Here is a 19,953-nt window from a genome sequence, read left to right on the forward strand (position 1 = left end):
TTTGGGGTAAAGGGGAGAAATAACAGCCAAGGGCACTGCTGTCCTTAGAGTCGGGCATTATCCGTTATGTGCATACTGCTCTGTGCGTAGCTGACTGACTTAACCCCTCGGAGGATCCCTGAGACACACGCACCTGCATTTCCAGCGAAAACAATGGAAGCACGGAGAAGTTAGGAAGCACAGGGGGCCGGTAGGCGAAGGCGTTAGAATTGTGAGCCCATAGTGGCGGGGATGGTGTTAAGGAAGGAAGATACTGTGGGGGGTTGACCCACAATTCTGGAGAACCCAGTCTCTGCATTGAAGGAGGCATTGTTTCACACACACACCAACGAGTTTTGTTCGGCTCTGCATGCCCGACAGGCATATAATTTAACACTTGGCGAACTTCTAGCTACCAAAGGGAGTGGCAAAAATAAATCTTGCAGGAATTCTGCCGTCAACGGTCTTCGACAGCAACAAGCCAGAAACCCTGAGACTAGGAAGTGGATTGCTTCTGCCGGGGGTCTCGCGTCTCCGACCGTCCGGGTCGGCTCTCCTCCGTCCGTCCGAGCAACCAGGTAGCGGGGATGGAGAGGCATCTCCGTGACGCCGGCGGAGAAAGGCCCTCGGCCGTGACCGCCAGGTCCTCAGCCGGCAGGGATGCGGCCGCGGTCCTGCGGGCTCGGGTCTGGCCCGGGGCGGCGCTCTCCCGTCACCCGGCTGAGGGTCGGAGGGGGTCCACCCGCCGGCTTCCCAGCCGGCTGACGCCGCCCCCCCTCCCCCGCCCCCTCCGGGGTCCCGGCGGCCGCAGACGAGGCGGGACCCCGCGGTCCCGGGCGCGCGGCGGGCGGAGGCGCCGCCCCGGGCGGGCGGGCGGAGGGCGGAGGGCGGAGGCCGGGCGCGCGGCGGGCGGCAGGGGGCGCTGCGCGGCGGGCGGGGGCGCGGGCCGAGCCCGGGCGCCCGCGTCTTTGTGCCGCTCGCCGCCGCCCGCTCTGCCCCCCGCCGCCGGTGCGCCCCGCTGGAGGGCGGGCAGGGGATAAAGGGCGGCTCCGGCGGGCGCGGGCACCGGACAGCGCACCCCGCACGCGGCGCCGGACACCCGGCCTGGGCGCAGCCCCCGGAGCCCCGGCCGCGCGGGACCAGGTGGGTGACGCGCGTCGCTTTGTGTCGGCGTCGCGGGAGCGGGGCGCGGCCGGGGGTGGGGTGGGGGGGACTGAGGGATGCGGCGGGGCGGGGCGGACCCGGCCGGGGTCCCGGGGCGCTGGGGTCGGGGCGGGGACGCGCAGGCTCCCGGCCGAGGGCGCCACCCTGGCCCTGCCGTGTCCCTCGGTGGCCCCGGCGCCGGGCGCGGGTCTGCAGCGCGGCGACCCCGGCGCTCCGGCAGGCGGGTCGGGCGGGTTGGGGCGCGGGGGGGGGGGGCGGGGGAAGGCCGCGGGCCGCCGGGTGGGACGAGCGCGAACCGGCCGCGCGCGGGAGGCGGCGGGGAGGGCGGCGCGGCCCGGGGCGGCCGGGAGCCGCGCGTCCTCCGCTCTGCCCATCCCCGCACCCCGGTGACCGCGGCCGCTGCCCTCCCGCCGCGCCCTCCCCTCCCGGGGGTCTGGGCGCTCCGCCCTCCGGCGCCGCACTCCCTCCCCCGCCACCCCCAGCACCCCGGCACCATCCTGGGCGCTCGGGCCAGGCTCCTGTCCCGGGGACCAAGGGGCTCCCTGTTGTACCCTCGTGATCTCCATAGTCAGGTCTAGGATGGTCACTTCCAAAGTTCTCTCTCTGCCTTTCTTTGCGGCGAATAATAATAATAATAACAATAATGCCGATTCAACAAATACCCTGTGCTTGTCTTGCGCCGGGCGGAAGTCCGGATAACGGACAAGGGTTGGATAAGGCTCCTCAAGAATATCCCGAGTGGGTGTCCTGGGGGAGGGGGCCTTGGCCCCGGCACCAGAAAGACATCTGACTTGGACATCTTGCAATGAACAGTTCTGGCAAGGAAGCTCTTTGCTGGGAGCGGGGCCTGGGGATCTGTAAGGACACATTCTAGTGAATGGGGCGGGGTGGGGGGGTGCCCTTAGGAGAGAGTGGCCAGCGGAGGAGCTGTGTGCTGAAGAAAAGGGCAGGGCCCAAAGTAAGTTGGTGCGGATTTCTGTGGAGCTGGAGTCCCGGGGAGGGAGAGGAGGGTCGGGCTGCCGGGTGAAGGAGGACTGTTGAGTCAAAGCTGGAAGGCGGGGCGGGTCCAGGTGTCCGGAAATGCACCTGGCGGGAGGGATCTGCCTGGCCCAGCACGGGGGGGGGGGGGGGGGGGGGGGGGCGGGGGTGGGAACCACGGTGTGCAGGGATTTTTTTTCCCTAGCACCAGGCACCTGGTGTTTCCTATTTTTCTGGTTGACTTTACGGTTTTTGTTTTTTTATGATTTGTAAAGAATGCAAAGGAAATTTGGAGACAAATCACCATCTTTCAAACTCGGGGCTGACTTTGGTCTCGATCCAGTGGCGGTGGGAGCCCTTGAGGGTTTCGGAGGTGGAGGAGAGTGAGCGAGCTGAACGCTGCTTTGTGTGATGAGGGGGGTGTTGGTGCAGTGTGCCGCCTGGAGAATCCGACCCACCTCCCCGCCTCCCACCTACTGGGGCGTGGGCTTCCCCCTCCACCACTTCTCAAAGGTCAGGCACGGATTGCAGACCTCGTGAGAAAACGGGACGCACATAACCTAATTTTGATGGGGTGGGAATTTTCCAGATCCAGCAGAATTGGAGTTTGGAAGTTTACGTGTTTAAAGGGGCCCTGACACTAATGGCAGTGGGCCTGGAGAGCTACCCAAGGGCGGACTCAGACGCTGAGGGCTGAGCTGAGGCCACGAAGGCGCACCGTGGCCACCCACAGGCTGTGCCTGGATGGGGTCCTGACAGCCGGAAGGCCACTTTCAGATGCATGTTTGATCAGCGTGTTCGGTGCCCCTGGTTTCATAGTGTGTAATTCCCGCGTCCCGGCTGCACTAGAGGACAGTGCTTCTCCTGTGGACCTGCTGTGGTTGGGGACTTGGGAGGGACCCCACGCACTCTCCGGCTGAAGCTGCTGACGTTTGGCGGGTGAACTTGCGGCTCAGCCAGAAGCCAGGAGCCACGTCGCTTCTTTGTTCCGTTGTGGTTCCTAATTTGGCCCTGCTGCCTTCTTTTGTTCAAATTTCTCCTCTTCTTGAGAGCCTTTCTCTCTGGTGGTGGAGACAGGAGGGGGTCGTGTCCTTGCAGACTGAGGATCCCAGCGCTGGATGGTCATTACAGATTCCTAGCCCAGCCACTCGTTGTGACTTGGAGAGGAGACAGGCCTGCGACCCCAGCCTGGGGACCCACGCACACGAGGGCTATGGCTGGCCTGGGCCCGGCATCCCCTTTCCTGTCTGCTGTTCCTTCTGTTCTGCGCTTGGGCTAGGGACAGTGGAGACGAAGTCAGCTGCTCTGGGGGTCTGGTGGTCTGGAATCACTCAGGATGACAGTGAGGCCTCAGACTCTTAACAGGTCATCTGACCAAGCATGGAGTGCCCCCCCACACCCAGATTTCTGGAGGTGGGACATCAGAGGGAGCCAGGGGGCCATGAACAGAATAGAATGCTTCTAAGGAGGATGGACCCTCTCCATATTCACCCGGGTAAGCCTCCTACCTTGGAGATCCAAGGACTAAGTTGAAGGTGCCTTTCCTTAAGACTAGAAAAATTGTTTGAGGTCATCATTCTCGGGACCAGCCTCCTCTGTCCTTTGTTTCTGCATTGCTGACACACATGAACAGCTTTTCTTAATTAGGTGATGAAATTCAATTGCAGCAACTGTTCACATACCTGCTGGGGATTATTCCAGAAGGACAGAGCTTGCCCAACTCTCTGACCCCGCTACGGGACTGAGAGCGAGTGTCCTAACCTTCTTGCGGGGCCCCAGTTCCTTCAACTGTAAAACTCAGGTGTTGGCCTGAATGATTTCCAAAACCCAGAAAGAACAGTGGGCTGCCTTAAACGGCTTTTCCGGGAGAATCAGCCTTGCAGGATAACTCCCCAGGTGCAACCAATTTTAAGGATTTATCAAGAAGAGCGTCTTCCCTTGCAGATGATTATGTTGAGAGGTAGGCTTTGGAGAGGGTGGTTCTTGGTGATGAGAATGTCCATCTTCCTTCATTCCCGGAATCTAGAACCTGAGTTGGAACCTGTTTCCTGGATGGCCTGTGGACTCGGAGGGCAGGACTTCCTCTGCAGAGCAGGTTGACAAGCCGGATGTAATGTTAACAGAGAAAAATAAGTTCCCCCCGGATGGTGTGAGGTAGTGTGTCGACCAACATTTGAGTCTCCTAGCGTTTGCCGTAGGGAGAGAGGAAACCGTAGTTCACGTTCAGTTAGCGCATTCTGTATCAGCAGGTGCTGGTCGGGCCGTAGCGGTGGACCCAGTGCTCACACAGCCCCGCGGGACAGGCGCTCCTGCTGTCCCTGACCTACAGGGGAGGGAAGTGAAGCCGAGGGTCGTTGGGTTGGCCAAGGCCATGCACTTGGTACATGTTGAAGCCGGTGTGAGACCCGGAGTCCTCAGGAAAGGGTATATTCTGTGATGTTGAGGGTCGAAGCACATTCGTAGATTGTTCTATGGCTGGGGCTGGAACGCAGGGTGAAGTGGGGCGTGGCGAGGAGTCTGCCCATTAGAGCCGGTGATGCCAAGGACTTGAAGGATGAGTCTGGGTTAGCCAGGCCACTTTGGAGGCCCAAGGTCAGATCTGGGTCTGGGAACAGCAGGCAGTAGCCAGGGTGGGCTGGGAGCTTAGAGCCCACTGCTCTGCCGTAGTCTTGTTCTCCAGGAGGCTGGCTGTCTCTGAAGGCTGTTCCAACCAAGAGTCTCTGGGCAGTAAAAGAGGTGCTTTCGTTTGGGGTGTCTTCTAGAAGCTCCTGCCCTTCCGGGGGGTGGGGAGGAGATGGGCTCACTGTGTAGTTTTAGAGCCTCTGCCCCTCCCATTTCCCTTCCCACCCGCCAGGTCTGTGGGCTGGAGGAGATTCAGTTCAAAGAAGGTGAGCGGAACCGCAGGCAGCAATCCAGGAACCTGCCTCTTGTCTTCAGGGCCCCCTGAGCAAGGCCGGGCCCGTAGCAGCCTGCCCGCTGTTGAGAACCTCCCAGTCGGTCGTCAGCCACATCCTCTGTAGGTGCGGGCTTCGGTAGCTTCTGCCCCCACGGCACAGCTCTGTGGGTGGGAGCCTGAGCTCCGACCCAGCAGAGCAGAGGGGAACATTCCAGACCCACAGAGTTGCTGTGGATGGTGGCTCTAGGAGGGTTATTGCTTCCGCAGGGTTTTGTGTCTGTCCTCGGAACGCCTGCCACTACGTGGTTTTCCTGGGACCTTTTTGGGTGCAGTTCCTTGGAACGGGGTGTGTTTACTTAACGCTGGGGGACGCAGCATGTTAAGGTTATCAGGAGGGCGGTGGGCCGGTGCAGGCTGCGTCAGACCAGGAGAGAATGCCTCTCAGACTTCCATTGATCTGTTAGCCATGCAGACAGGGTTGTGCCCCCCTTCCCTTTGGTCCATCCGCATCCAGGACGTGTGTTAGGGGGCCAACAGTGGGTGGGGTGTGGTCCTTCCTAGTTGCCGCTGGCTCTCCCAAATTCCACCTGTCCTCCCCTGCTCGCCCACCCCTCCTCCCATCGAGGCTTCCTACCCTGCGGGAAGGTAGCCTGCTGATCAGGGAGGCCGTCACTCTCCCCTGGCTTGGGGGTGGTGGGACACGTCCCCTTCACAGAAACGTGCAGACCCCTGCGTTAGGCTCCCTCCTCTTCATCCGGGTAAAACCTTCTCTTCGATAGGTGTTCTGAAGCCAGAACGATGCAGGTATTTTTTGACTTTCTTGGGAAGCTTTGTGTGACACCCACCCGGGTCCCTCATCATGTCTTGTCAGTTTGCTGCTGGGACACCCCCGGCTACCTCCCTTGCTTGTCGACTAAGGGGGGTGCAACCTTGGTTGAGCCTCCTGGAGTCTTCATCGCTTGGCCCCAGCCCGCCTCCCCAGTGCAGGTCCCCCCACGGTCTCCAAGCGTGTGCCCTGGAACGTTCTTCTGCCGTCTCCGTGGGCCACATTCCTAGCGGTCCTTCCAGGCTCAGCGCACATACCGCCTTCTTTTCAAAGCTGCAGGATCATTAACGTGGGGATCATGGAGATCCACCCACCGGGGGCTGGCATCTTGCAGATGGGACACTGGCGGTGTGTGGAGCACAGGACAGAATGCCAGCCTCCTCCCTGCCAAGGCCTGGCTTTCTCTGTCTCCCATCCGCGGGCCGAAATGTTCTCTCTACCGGGTACTTCCATGGCAACTTTTCCTTCAGAACCTGTGATTGCCCTTGAAACTCTCTAATCTAATTTTAGTGATTTATGTAACCGTTTTATTTCCTCTGCTAAACCGTAAGCCCTACAAGGGTAAGAACTTACTCATTTTTGCATTCTCTTTGCGCACGTCATGCAGTTTCTAAATGCGTGGTTTTTGTTAAGTGGCTGAATACAAGGTAAACCTGGCTCAGGAGGGAAACCTTGGGTGGACTGTTGGTGAAGAAATCGGATTCCAGTTTATGTTCTGTACTCCAGCTTGACCTGAGCAAATCGAGAGGGTTCTCTCTTTGGGAGGTGAGTCTGAGCAGTGCGCTTGTAGGACGGTGAGAAGCTGAACGCAGGGCAGGTGGGGGTCGGTTGGGGTCGGAGAAGGGAGGGCTGTGGGCTCCAGCCCTGTGGGCCAGGGATGCAGGGAGGAAGGCCTTGCCGGTCCTGGGTCCTCCAGTTGTGTAGACAGCAGACGACGTCAGTTTGAGTGTGAGACAAGAGCTCCTAGTAGGAGCTCCTAGTAGGAGACTGGAGTTCCCAGGAAGAGTGTTTGTCGGGTAAATGCGCCGTGGGCCCCTGAATCGCACGGTTCTTCGCCCGGAGGAATCACAGAGCAGCTGCGGAGATCCTCTCGCTGCGTGTAGAATGTTCCGTGTGTTCTCCGCCTCTGAGGAGTCTGTTGAGTGCCCTGCACCCTCCTTTGGTCTGCGGTGACGCCTCCCATTCTGTGGCATGACACAGGGTGTGGCGCCCAGGAGCGGCTTTGCTTCGGGAGGCGTGAAGGCGTGGGGGGACCCTGGGGGCCGCCGTTGGTTATGTCAGCGAGCAGGTGGAGAAACCATAAACCGACGCTTCCCGACGCCCCGATGGCCACACGGTGCGTCCTGGTAGCACGCACGCCCTAACACAGCGGAATTAGGAGCTTCCGGGAGGCTCTGACCCTGATCTTGAACTTGTTGGCTAAAACCGTGTATAGGTCTTCCTAATTGCTTGACAGGCAGGCGGCCCCAGTGCCCCGTGTGGATGAGACTGCTCCGCTGAGATCACACTCACCTCTTCCTTCGTTGTGTCTCCACGAGGCATTAGCCGCAGGCCCCGGGATCCCAGGCCCTGTGGTTTCCCGAGGCCAGAGGGGTGGTGGACAGGGCCCGACGTTGCGGAAGAAGGAAGAAAAGAAGGTGTTTTTATCCCGTCGGCTGGTGGCACCCGAAGAAGCCACCTCTGGGTCAGGGTGCGCTCAGTGCGTGTCCCGCCAAATTCCTGTGTGGAAACCTCATCCCCAGTGCGATGGGGTGAGAGGCGGGGCCTTTGGGACGAGCTTAGGTCGTGAGCGGGGCACGCTCATCCACGTGATCAGCGCCCTTATCAGCAGGCCCCAGGGAGCTCCCTCGCCCCGTCGGCCCTGTGAGGACACAGTGAGTGGATGGCTGTCTGGACCGGGTGGCGGGCTCTCCACAGACACCCCGGATCTTGGACTTGCGGCCTCCAGCGCTGCGAGAAGTGAACGCTTCTGTTTACCAGCCACCCATCCTGTGGGGTTCCTGGCATGGACAGATACAGGCAGCAATGGCTGGTCGCCAGTCTGCTGGTCACATCTCGACTCGACCGTCTGCGGAGACCCCTAGTGAGGTCACATTCTCAGATACCGGGGGTTAGGAGTTCAGCGTCCCTTCTGGGGACACGGTTCATCCCATGGCACCCCTGCCAGCGTCAGGTCCTACACGCTTGTGTGCATTCGTACGTTACTGTATGTCTGGCCTGCAACGGAGCACCTGTTAACACGCACTTAGCGTGTTTCTGTGTCCTCGACGGCACGGGGGCCGCTCCGTGCTGCTGGCCAGAACCGGTTCCGCTCTTGCTGTTACCTGCTTCCTCAGCATGCTGTCTTTTGCCCTCATGCTGGGTACCCCCGGGGTCCAGCCAGCTCTCCCCAGCTACTGGCTCACATCCGTGTCTGAGGTGGCGTGAGAGGGGGGCCGCGTCTGTCCTTTTTATCAGGGAAGAGCAGGCTTTTCCCAAAGCACCACGGCACAGGGGCGCCTGGGTGGCTCAAAGTGTCCGACTCTTGATCCCCACCCAGGTCACGATCCCATGGTTCGTGGGATCGAGCCCCGCATCGGGCTCTTGCTTGGGATTCTCTCTCTCTCCTGTCTCTTTGCCCCTCCTCCTCGTGCACCGCTTCTCTCTCAAAATAAATAAACTTAAACAAAACGCAATAAACAAAGCACCGCGGCTGCCTCTGCATGTGTCTCCTTGAACCGGGCTGCCCGGCAGGTGAGAAGCAGCAAGAACCTGGAAGACCGTCCCTGAGAGACTGGATGGGACAGACCATGAAGCCAGCGCCCCAGTGGTGCCTGGCCAGACTGTGCTGTCATAAATTGTGCCTGCTTCTCTCACCTGTTCTGTGATAGGCAGGAGTCCTCAGGGGACGAGGTCCAGACCAAGGTGCACGCGGCTTACGCGTTCTTGGTGTCTTGCCAATGTAAGGTGAGCACCCTGAGTCTCCTCTGAGTACTTGTGGTTTCAGGTGCTCTGGGCACCAAGGAAATCACTGTCCCGTCCTGTTGATTTCTGTATGCTTCTCCGGCACGGCTAAATATCTGTGGAACTTAACCCGGCATCTTCCCCGTTCAAAGACATCTGAGGCCAGAAAGCAATCTCGTCCATTCCTTCTTTTGTTCTTTTGTCCATTCATTTGGCAAACCTCCTCGGTTCCAAGGCAGATGAAGGAGTACAGGGGGGGAAGGCGAGGACAGGGCGCGAGGGAGGGAAGGGGGCCGGCGAGGCCCTTCCAGAACAGATGGGGTGCGCTGTTCTGTAATCAGCAGGCAGGTATGCGCCCCGTAAGCTTTTGGAATTTCATAAATTCCAGTTTCGTGGGAGTAAAAACAACCGGTCGGGACACACAGGAATCCCTTTTCATCGGGCATCACCGCTCACCCTGCACTTTCCCTATTCGTGAAGGAGCTCAACACTTAAGGTGTGTGCTGTTTTGTTTTGTTTCTATGTTGAATGAATATTCACTGAGCCCTCACCCGGGTCCTGGGCTGGGGACTACGCAGACGGGAACATGTCTCAGGAGGAAACGTTTTCAGTTTATTCTGAAATGGACTTGCTCTTCCCATAGCAGCATGGTGGCCAGGGGCACAGTTCTTATCTGTTAATACTTTTTTTTTTTTTTTTTTCCAACGTTTTTTATTTATTTTTGGGACAGAGAGAGACAGAGCATGAACGGGGGAGGGGCAGAGAGAGAGGGAGACACAGAATCGGAAGCAGGCTCCAGGCTCCGAGCCATCAGCCCAGAGCCCGACGCGGGGCTCGAACTCACGGACCGCGAGATCGTGACCTGGCTGAAGTCGGACGCTTAACCGACTGCGCCATCCAGGCGCCCCTCTGTTAATACTTTAATCGCTCTGGAGACTCTTTCTCCGCTGGCCCCACGCCCCGCGTCCGTGACAGTGACCTTGTTTTCTTTCGGTTCCTGGCCACATGCAGTGGGTGCGGACTCTCTCCAGGGGACCAGCTCGGGCTGTGCCCCTCCGGCTGAGCACACAAGGCTGTTCCCTGGAAGATGGTGTTTATCTAGGGGAGGCAGGACCTCCTCCTCCGGGTGGAGCAGAAGCAAACCGGACCGGACAGGCAGAGGGGAGCGCAGGTGGAGGGCTGGGCTGGCTGGGCGGTAGCTGCCGGCTCGACGGGCTCCCGAGCCCCGTGCTGTGTGGCCCGTCCCAAGGGACCCGGTCTGTGAGTGTAGAGTGTAGACAGCACCCAGGTCTCGAAGATCTACTGTGAAAGACAGAATATGCACGTGTGAAATATCTCAGTAATAACTTCTATATCAATTGCATGTTGAGATAATTTGACTTTATTTACATACAGTGTTGACTAACCCTAATTTTCCTTGCTTATTTTTCCTTTTTAAAAAACCGTGCCGGAAACTTTAAAATCGCAGATGTGGCTCACATCGTATTTCCTTACTGTACTTGCCATAGCGCTGGTCTGGAGGGACAGGGCCGAATACCTTTCTTTGGAGGTCCACGGGCCTTCTGAACAGCTCCGCCCCCCCCCCCCCCCCCATAGAGGGCCCGTGCGTCCTCGGACGGGGGTCACCAACACCGGTGGGCTGCACAGTAGCGTGTCTGGCCCTGATTTGGGCCGCGTTCTCATTGTCACTCTGCAGTGACAATGTCTTGAGTTTAGCCCCAGATACTTGAGATTCCTGCCTGATTTGGCACATTTGTGCCTCCCTTCGATGTAGCCTGTGTCATTCAGATTCAACTCTTCAGGGTACTGGGCTCAGGTCAGTATCCATTCAGATGCACATATCCTTGGACTTTGTTTTTGTTTTGTTTTGTTTTTTTTTTCAGTGTATAAAGTGAAGGGGTCGGGTTGGACAAACTTAACACCACGGTCCTTGAAATTTGCCTCCATTGTCACCTTGGAAGCAGGTTAACTGCCACAGGACCTCCTGATTGTCCCCCTTCCCTGGAGAGGGAGTCCACCTGTCACTCTCACAGCCCCTGCTGTGATCTTTCCGGAACATTGGCCCTCTCCCTGCCCCCCTGCAGGGATCAAGTCAAGCGTACCCCGGATCTCCCACATGGTAGAGCCCAGCGAAGGCTGGTTGAGAGAAGCCTGTCCCCACATTTTGTCACTTTAGCACCTGCTCCCTAAGTCAGCGTGTCTCAGCTTAGTCTTAGAATACGAAACTGAGCTGCCCTCCAGCTGGCGAGCCCCTCGCCCAGGACGGCTCTCCCCGACCTCCTCCCTGCCGCTTGCCTCATTCCTGGAAGCAGTGCCTTCCTCACGGCACCCCCACTTTTCCTCGGGGCACCCCTGCTTTCATAGCTTCCCAGTGATTTCCTCTGCATCTCGGAAGCATGTGGGTTCCCCTGGCTGGTTCCGCTCTCTGTCCTGTTGTCCCTGGCTGGCTGTGTTTCTGGCTGTCACCTGACACGCCCCTGTGGTCCAGGGCATCCCAGGGTATCCACCCCCGTCACCTGCTCCTTCCTGCATCCCTGCATCCCTGCTGCCTTCTGTCCCGGTCATCCTGCCCGTCTCCCGCCTCAGCTGGGACTCAGACTTCCACACTTATTTGTCACTCTTTCTTGGGGTGAACGTGCTGCCAGCTGGGCTCCTCAAGGGATTCCCAGCACAGGACCTGGTCCGCTTAGCTTCAGGACGTTAAACTTTAAAAAAATTTTTTTTTTTTTAATGTTTATTCATTTTTTTGAGAAAGAGAGACAGAGCATGAGCCGGGGGGGGGGGGGGGGGCGGAGAGAGAAAGAGACACAGAATCCGAAGCACGCTCCAGGCTCTGAGTGGTTAGCAGAGAGCCCAACGTGGGGCTCGAACCCACGAACCTTGAGATCATGACCTGAGCTGAGGTTGGACACTCAACCGACTGAGCCGCCCAGGTGCCCAGTATATTAAACTTGTAACTCAACTTGATACATTAAAAAATATAAAGGATCTTCAGATCTGCCCCAGGGTTTATGTGTTCGGTTTTTCTAAAACCTACTCTAAGGTGATTTTTAAGACTAATGGCATCTATAAACTGACCCCAGTGGCAAACACCCTTAGCTGAGCTGCTAGTAAAGAGAATCGTCTGGATGCCACAAATGTAGTTTGTGTGATTTTCGCTTCAATTATATATGAATCTTTCCGTGTATGAGCTCTGTCTATGTTATCTACACCATACTGTTTCTCTAGAAGTCAGTGTGGTTACAGTGTAACTACCATTATGTGATAATAAATAACTTGAATGGTCAGAAAGATTTTTCTTGGTAAAGATGAACTTCTTATTTAAAAGAATTTCTAAGAGGAATAGGTTAAAGGCACATTTGCTAATACGAAGTGGGCTCTGAGGCAGAGCAGGAAGTGGTTAAGAATAAATTATGCTGCCTCAGCAGAAGGCAGGCATTTCTAGGCCTAAATACGGCTGGGGTGGGGGAGGGGACTGCTTAAGGATAAATGCATGATTTTCTTTTTTTTTTTTTTTTTTAGATGTATGATTTTCTTTCTTTTTTTTTTTTTAAATGCATGATTTTTATTCGGGACCGCAAATACTTCAGACAGTTGCACTCTGGGCAGCGTAGCTCAAGGAAGCCATAGTAAACGTGGAGAAAAAGAAATCTTTAGGCCCAAATGTTTCTCTTGTTTGTTTTTTTAAGCAACAGCCCCAAATGGAAAACATCTAAGTATGGTTATGTAAATATCCTGCTCTGATGAGATAAGATTTTTGGAGATTGTGGACATGGGAAAATGTTCGTAATAGATCATGAAGCGAAAGCAATCAGGAGACTGAAGTACCATGTACAACACGTGTCCAACCTTGGAAAATATGCTGAGGAAAGGGATCATAACTCACAAGGACCGTGGCGTTTTCTTCTACTTTTGACTCTTTATTGTGGTTCTGCCTTATGGTGAAATACGTGGTTTTGTTTTTAACATTTTTTTAATTGTAAATCTTGCCCACCAACACACCTGCCTACATTTTGTTGGTTCAGAAGCAGCAGATACATATTTCAACAAATGAGTCAACTGTCTCCGGCCGGACGTGGACATTTCGCTGCCGTGGGCTGGACGAGGAATGGGTAATTAACAAGGAGAAGGCACCCTGTTATCGATAAATGAAAGAAGCCATCGGAACGCACACATTTCCCCCGCGGGGGGTTTTATGTCACAGCTGTGCAGGTCTGACCAAGGGCAGCTGACATCAGTTGGGTGTGACGGTGTGGCCCGAGGAGCACCTTACGGTTCAGCCGCTGTGGTCACGACTTGAGGGGAACGTGGCACGACCGCCAGGCAGGGGCTCCGGGGCTTTGGATCCTGTTCCAGTCAGTGTCCACGGGGTCCTCTGCAAAGACCTTGAACCTGTCTGGAAACTTCCCATCTTATTCATCTAAAAAGTGAGAATAGTACTTGGATGACTGCCTTTTCTGGGCTCCTGCAAGGATGAAATCAACCGTGATTAAGAAAACTTAGAGAAACCATTTAAGGCGTGTCCAAAAAGCAGATTCACAGATGACCCCTTGGGTTTGGCAGGTGCGAGATGTGAGGAAGTGGGGAGGGCTGCGGACACTCCAGGAACGCTGTCTGCTCTCCCCAGATTCATCTGGAAAACACTTTCTGGTTGAATAAAATACTGCACTTCTGGTCTGCGAAAACGGAAACCATTAGGCCCATCAAGGCTGCTATTATTTTCTCTAGCTTTTCAACTAAAACTAGGGCAGTCTAAACGAAATGATGCCGTATTTCCTCCTTTCCCTGTTTTTCTCTTTTGGTGGTGGTTTTCCTTCAAATTTTCAGTGACGATGCCAGCAAATGTGGCGAACCCAGCCCACGGCTGGTGGACGCAGGACGTGTACCTGGCCGTGGGCTGAGTTCGCCACAACTTCTTATGGAAGGCATACACCCCTAACATCTTCTGTACCCATCATACCCTTCACGATTTTAGCCTGACTAGGCGTTTATCAATTTTATTCATCTTTCAGGGAACCAGATCGTGATTTCCTGTTGATGATTTCGTTGATTTCTGCACCAAAATTTATGTCTTTTCTTATGCTTGTTTGAGCTTAAATTGCTTTCCCTTTTTTTTTAAGTTTATTTATTTTGAGAGAGAAAGAGAGAGAGCGTGTGCGAGCCAGTGGCGAAGGGGCAGAGAGAGAGGGGGAGAGAGAGAATCCCAAGCAAGCTCTGCACCAGCAGCACAGAGCCCCATGTGGGCTTGAACTCATGAACCGTGATATCATGACCTGAAATCAAGAGTGGGACACTTAGCTGACTGAGCCACCCTCGTGCCCCTTAAATTGCTTTTCTAACTCTTTTTTCCTAAAGAGGAAGTTTGGAGTAATCACTTTAGATCCTTCTGATTTTCTTTAATGTTTATTTTATTTTTGAGAGAGAAAGAGCATGATTGGGGGAGGGACAGAGAGAGAGAGAGGGAGACAGAATTCAAAGCAGGCTCCAGGCTCTGAACTCTCCGCAGAGAGCCCGATGTGGGGCTCAAACCCGTGAACCAAGAGATCATGACCTGAGCTAAAGTCGCTTAACAACTGAACTACCCAGGTGCCCCTTAAATTGCTTTTCTAACTCTCGTTTCCTAAAGAAAGGTTGGAGTACTGACTTTAGATTATTCTGATTTTCTAATATATGCATTTAATACTACAAATTTCCTGGGGTGCCTGGGTGGCTCAGTTGGTTAAGCATCCAGCTCTTGATTTCAGCTCAGGTCATGATTTCACAGCTCATGGGTTGAAGCCCAGTGTTGGGCTCTGGGCTGACAGCGTGGAGTCTGCTTGGGATTCTCTCTCTTCCTCTCTCTCTCTCTCTCTCTCTGCCTCTCCCCCACTTGCTTGTGCTCTCTTGTACACTCTCAAAATAAGTAAATAAACAAAGCAAAAAAAATGCTACAAATTTCCCCGTAAATACTGCTTTTGCTACATTATACGTACTTTGATAAGTTTTATTATTTTTTTTCATTCAGCTCAAAATGTTTAGTAATTTCTTTTGAGGCTTCTTCTTTGTCCCAAATGTTATTATTTTTTTAAAGTTTATTTATTTTTGAAAGAGAGAGAGCAAGTGAACATGAACAGGGGAGGGTCAGAGAGAGAGGGAGACACAGAATCTGAAGCAGGCTCCAGGCTCTGAGCTGTCAGCACAGAGCCCGACGTGGGGCTCAAACTCAAGAGCTGTGAGATCATGACCTGAGCCAAAGTCGGACGCTTAACCAACTGAGACACCCAGGTGCCCCTGCCCCAAATGTTATTTAAAAGTCTATTTAATCTCCATATATTTGGGGATGTTCCAATTTTCTGTCATTGACTTTTAGTTTAATACCATTGTGATGTGAAAGCAAAGCTTATATGATTTTGGCTTTGATTTTTATTTACTAAGGTAGCTTTTATGGCCTAGAATGTTCCCTATGAGCTAGAGGAATGTGCATTCTATTGCTGTTGGATGGGATATTCTATGTGTCAAATAAATCAAGTTGACTGTTAGTGCTGCTTGGGTTAGCTATGTGTTGACTGATTTTCTGCCTTCTGGATCTGTCAGTTACTGAAAGAAGGGGTGAAGTCTCCAGCTATAATCGTGGATTTGTGTATTTCTCCCTGCAAGGTCTGTCAGTTTTTCCTTCTGTATTTTGATGCTCTGTTGTTTGGTACATACATGTTTAGTGTTGTCATGTCTTAGAGAACAGACACCTGTATCCTTATGTAATGTCCCTGTTTATCCCTGATGATTTTTGTTCTGAAGTTGGCTCTGTCTGAAATTAACACAGCTACTCCAGCTTTCTTTGGATTATGGTATATCCTTCTTTACCCCTTTCATTTTAACCCGAGCCTTTTTATTTACGGGGTATTTCTTTAGACAATATAGAGTTGACTCTTGCTTTTTTAATCCACTTTGAAAATCTCTCTTTTAACTTTTATCCAGTGTATTCAGACGGTTCACATTTAAAGTGATTGTTGATACAGTTGGATTGATATCTTCCATGTTTGCAATTTTTTAAGATATTATTTTATTAAACATTTTTTAATGTTTTTATTTATTTTTGAAAGAGAGACAGTGCACGAGCAGGGGAGGGGCAGAGAGAGAGGGAGACACAGAATCGGAAGCAGGCTCCAGGCTCCGAGCTGTCAGCACAGAGCCTTACGAGGGGCTTGAACTCATGAACCATGACATCATGACCTGAGCTGAAGTCAGACACTTAACCAACTGAGCCACCCAGGCACCCCTTAAAGATTTTATTTTTAAGTAACCTCAATACCCAAAGTGGGGCTAAAACCCATAACCCCAAGATCAAGAGTTGTGTGCTCCACTGACTGAGCCAGCCAGGCACCTCGTAATTGTTTTTATCCATTACACCTGCTCTTCCCCCCCCCCCTTCTTTTTACTGACTTCTCTGCTTCTGAGTATTGTATATAATTCCTTGTTATCTCTTCTATTAACACATCAGTTATACTAATTTCTAACATTTTCAGTACTTGCCCTAGAGTTTGCAATATACATTTGCAAGTAAACTTAAGCCCAGTTCCAAATAATACTCTACAGCTTGATATGTAATAATGTTATCTAAGATACAGAGTATTCCTTGTTCTGGTCTCCCTTCCCTTATGACTTTCCTGTCATTCATTTCCCTTATCCATATGCTATAATCACCCAATACGTCGTCATTGTTATTGTTTAAGCCATTTTCTTTCAGATCAATTTAAAATAAGGAAAATAAAGTATTTTAACTTGACTTGTCCCTTCTCTCTCTTCCTGCGTTTATGTTCCTCTGAGTTTCTAACATTTGAACTCTCCTTCTCTCTGAAGAACATTTAACATTTCTTGGAGTGCAACACAGTTGGTCCCACATTGGTCAGTTTTCGCTTATCTAAGAGTGTTTCTTTTTTGTCACTTTTGACGGATAGTTTTGCTGGAAATAGAATTTCAGGTTGCTCGTAGGTCTTCCTTCAATGCTTGAAATATTTCACTCTGTTCTCTTCTTGCTTGTATGGTGTCTGAAGGGAGCTCAGACCTGATTCTTGTTCATGCTCCTCTAAAGTACCAGTGTTTTCCCCTTCTCTGGCTTTTTTTTTTTCAAGATTTTCACTGTGTCTTCGATATTTGCCATTGACTGTGATAGGTAGGTGTACATTTTTTTTTACCCTGCTTTATTATTTGAGCTTCCTGAATCCAGAGTTTGGCATCTGTCATTGATTTGGGAAGTTTCTCAACCATTCTTGCCTCAAATATTTTTTGCCCCCATCCTCTCTTTTCTTCCCAGTATTCTGGTTTTGTGTATGTTATGTATTTTGAAATTATCCTACGGTTCTTGTATGTGCTGTTCTTTTATTTTTTCCTGTTTGTATTTTAGTTTAGAAACTTTTCTGTCAAAGTCTTGAGGCTCACTGCCTTTTCTGTCTGCTGTGCTCAGTCTACTGGTGAGCCTGACAGAGGAATTCTTCATCCTTTAGCTGGGTTTTCATTCTGCCCTTTTCTTTGATTCTGTCTTTAAAAGTCCATCTCCCTGCTGGTTATAAGCCGTGTGCTCGTCTGCTTTTTCTCGTAGTGCCTTTAACACATTCACCCCAATTATTTGTAAGTTCCCTGTCGGATGGTTCCAGTATCTGTGTCCTGTCTGAGCTTGGTTTCAATGCTTGCGGCCCTTGCAGATTGGGATTTTCCTTGCCTTTTGGCCTGCTTTGTGTATTTTTCATTGTCGTTGATATCTGGGGGTGATGGATCTGGTGTAGGAAGTGACCTCAGTGTGAGGTTTCAGGTTCATCTAGATAGGAGCTGAGTTGTGTTCCTCGGGCAGAAGCGGTGGGTGCCGGATGCTCCAGGTCCTCTAGGGGCCTGTTTTCATCTGGCTTGTGGTCTTCAGGGGTTTCTTCCTTGTTCAGCAGCGTCCCTTTCTTGCAGCTCTTTGAGCTGTCACCCATCGTGATCAGATGGGACCCTGTGAACGGGCGCGAAGTTGAGGGGCAGGAAAGCGTTCTCTACTCTCAGGATTCAACCCCAGGCTTCCAGCAGGCCTGTGTAGCCAGCCCTCTCCAGTGTTCCTGAGCTGTCTTGCTGCTCCTCAGGTGAGCTGAGGAGGAGGTGGGGCTGGGGTCGGGTCACTGTCCTTCGTCAGGTGGGGAGACTGTGTCACGTGGACCACCCCACGCATATGTCGCTTGGTTACTCTCCCCCCGGCCTGAGCTGGGGCTGGGGGTGTTCTTGGCCCTTTGCCGTGCGATCCTGGTGGGACTCCTGGCAGGTTGGGGTGGGGGTGGGGGTCAAACCCACAAATACGTGGGGCTCTCTCAAGACCGTGGCTCCTCGGAGTTTCCTTTTCACTCTCGAGCTAGTGCATCAGACTCCAGCAATTCGTGACTATTGCCATGCAGGTGTTCCTGTCAGTTGTGGCCCTGACAGAGAGCAGATCTCGGCTGTGACTCTCTTTGTCTCGCCTCTCGCCACATTTTGGGGGGGTGGGTTGCCCTCTGCCCCGTTTTCCGATGGTTGCAAGAAGCCCTTGATTCTTGGTTTGTCCGACCTTTTCTCGCGAGGATGCGACCAGTGGCCTCCCTGCGCTACACGTGTTGGACTTGAAACTTCAGACTCCCACCCTCCAAGTTTTACACCCACACGTGCTCCTCTGTCTTGCTCACGTCTCTGCCCTCACAGGCCCCTTGAAGGCGTTGGCCGTGGTAGAGGACAGGTCATAGCTGGACACAGGACAGACTGCAGCATGAAGGCAGCCAGTTTTGTGGGTCTGGGCTGCGACTTTCTGACCTCTGAGTAAGAGTTAATGAACCCTCTATTCCCTTCCAGCTCTGAATCTAACATTCTGTTTCTTCTAAACGACTTAGGACACCTTGCAAGATATTCTGCACAGGTTGTGTGTTCAAAATTTCCGGTTGACTGATAACTTTTGCACTACTGAGCAGAAAATGCTTCTCTGGATAATCTTTGCAGGGATCGTTTCATTTCTCTGTCATCTTTGGGGCGTGATATAATGGGTTTACAGATATTAGGCTTTTCAAATATTTCTGAAAAAAAAAGTGACAGTGAATGAATTGGATAAAATATTTCCGGGAAATATTTTATTTATGTTAGGGTTTTTTTTCTTTTTTTTTTTTAAAGATGTCAGAACATTTTATTTTATTTTATTTTATTTTATTTTATTTTATTTTAACGTTTATTTATTTATTTTGAGAGGGAGAGCAAGAGAGCGGGGGAGGGGCAGAGAGAGAGAGGGAGGGAGAGAAAATCCCAAGCAGGCCCCGTGCTGTCAGCACAGAGCCCGATGTGGAGCTCAAACTCACAAACCGTGAGATCTTGACCTGAAGCCAAAACCAAGAGTTGGATGCTTAACCGACTGAGCCACCCAGGTTCCCCCTAAATGTTAGTTTTTTAAAATGAAGTACAGGGGCGCCTGGGTGGCTCAGTCAGTTAAGCGTCCTACTTCGGCTCAGGTCACGATCTCGCAGTTCATGGCTTCCAGCCCCGCATCAGGCTCTGTGCTGACACCTCGAAGCCCGGAGTCTGCTTTAGATTTTGTGTCTCCTTTTCTCTCTGCCCCGCCCCCACTCACATTCTGTTTCTCTCTCTCTCAAAAATAAATATTGAAAAAAAGAAATGAACTACAAGAGAAGCCAGCTATAAATGGTCACTGACTGTGTTATCCCAATTTTATGAAAGATCCAGAATAGGTAAAACCATGGAGGCAATGCCGATTGCTGGCTGTGAGGAACTGAGCAGAGGGGGAGTGGAGAATACCTGTTTAGTGGGTAATGTGTTTTATTTTGGAATGATGGACATGTTTTGGAATCAGATGGAAGTGCTGACTGCACAGCGTTGTGAATGTGGTAAATGGCACTGAATCGTTCACTTTAGTATGGTTAATTTTCTGTTACGTGAATTTCACTTCAATAAAAAATATATAGTACATTAAAAATTAAAAAGCCTAGTAGTACAGGAACTTTCACAATGCAAAGCACTTCTTTCTCCTGCCCTAGGCCTTTAGCCTCCTGTCAATTTCTTACACATACTTGCACACCGCCCCCCCTCACCTCCCTTTTTAAATGGGAAATACGGCATATTGCTTTTTTCTACTTAATCTGGAGATTTTTTCCCCCTATCAGCACATAAAATCTATCTTATTTGTTTTCAG

General features: G+C 52.4%; 1 protein-coding gene across 6 annotated transcripts in view; it reads left to right on the top strand.

The window, feature by feature from the left end:
* The first annotated feature begins 539 nt into the window (after positions 1-539).
* Positions 540-19,953, top strand: part of RNF144A (ring finger protein 144A) — a 163,848-nt gene continuing 144,434 nt past the window's right edge. For 5 of the 6 annotated variants that reach the window (XM_058682458.1, XM_058682454.1, XM_058682456.1 and 2 more), the window contains exon 1: positions 898-1,122. The gene's annotated coding sequence lies outside the window, so the exon portion shown is untranslated. Of the gene's footprint in view, positions 558-897; positions 1,123-19,953 lie in introns of those variants that run through there. The other variant, XM_058682460.1, reaches the window with a different exon arrangement.

The sequence above is a fragment of the Neofelis nebulosa genome, chromosome 9 (genome assembly GCF_028018385.1).
Source record: "Neofelis nebulosa isolate mNeoNeb1 chromosome 9, mNeoNeb1.pri, whole genome shotgun sequence".
NCBI classification, from domain to species: domain Eukaryota; kingdom Metazoa; phylum Chordata; class Mammalia; order Carnivora; family Felidae; genus Neofelis; species Neofelis nebulosa.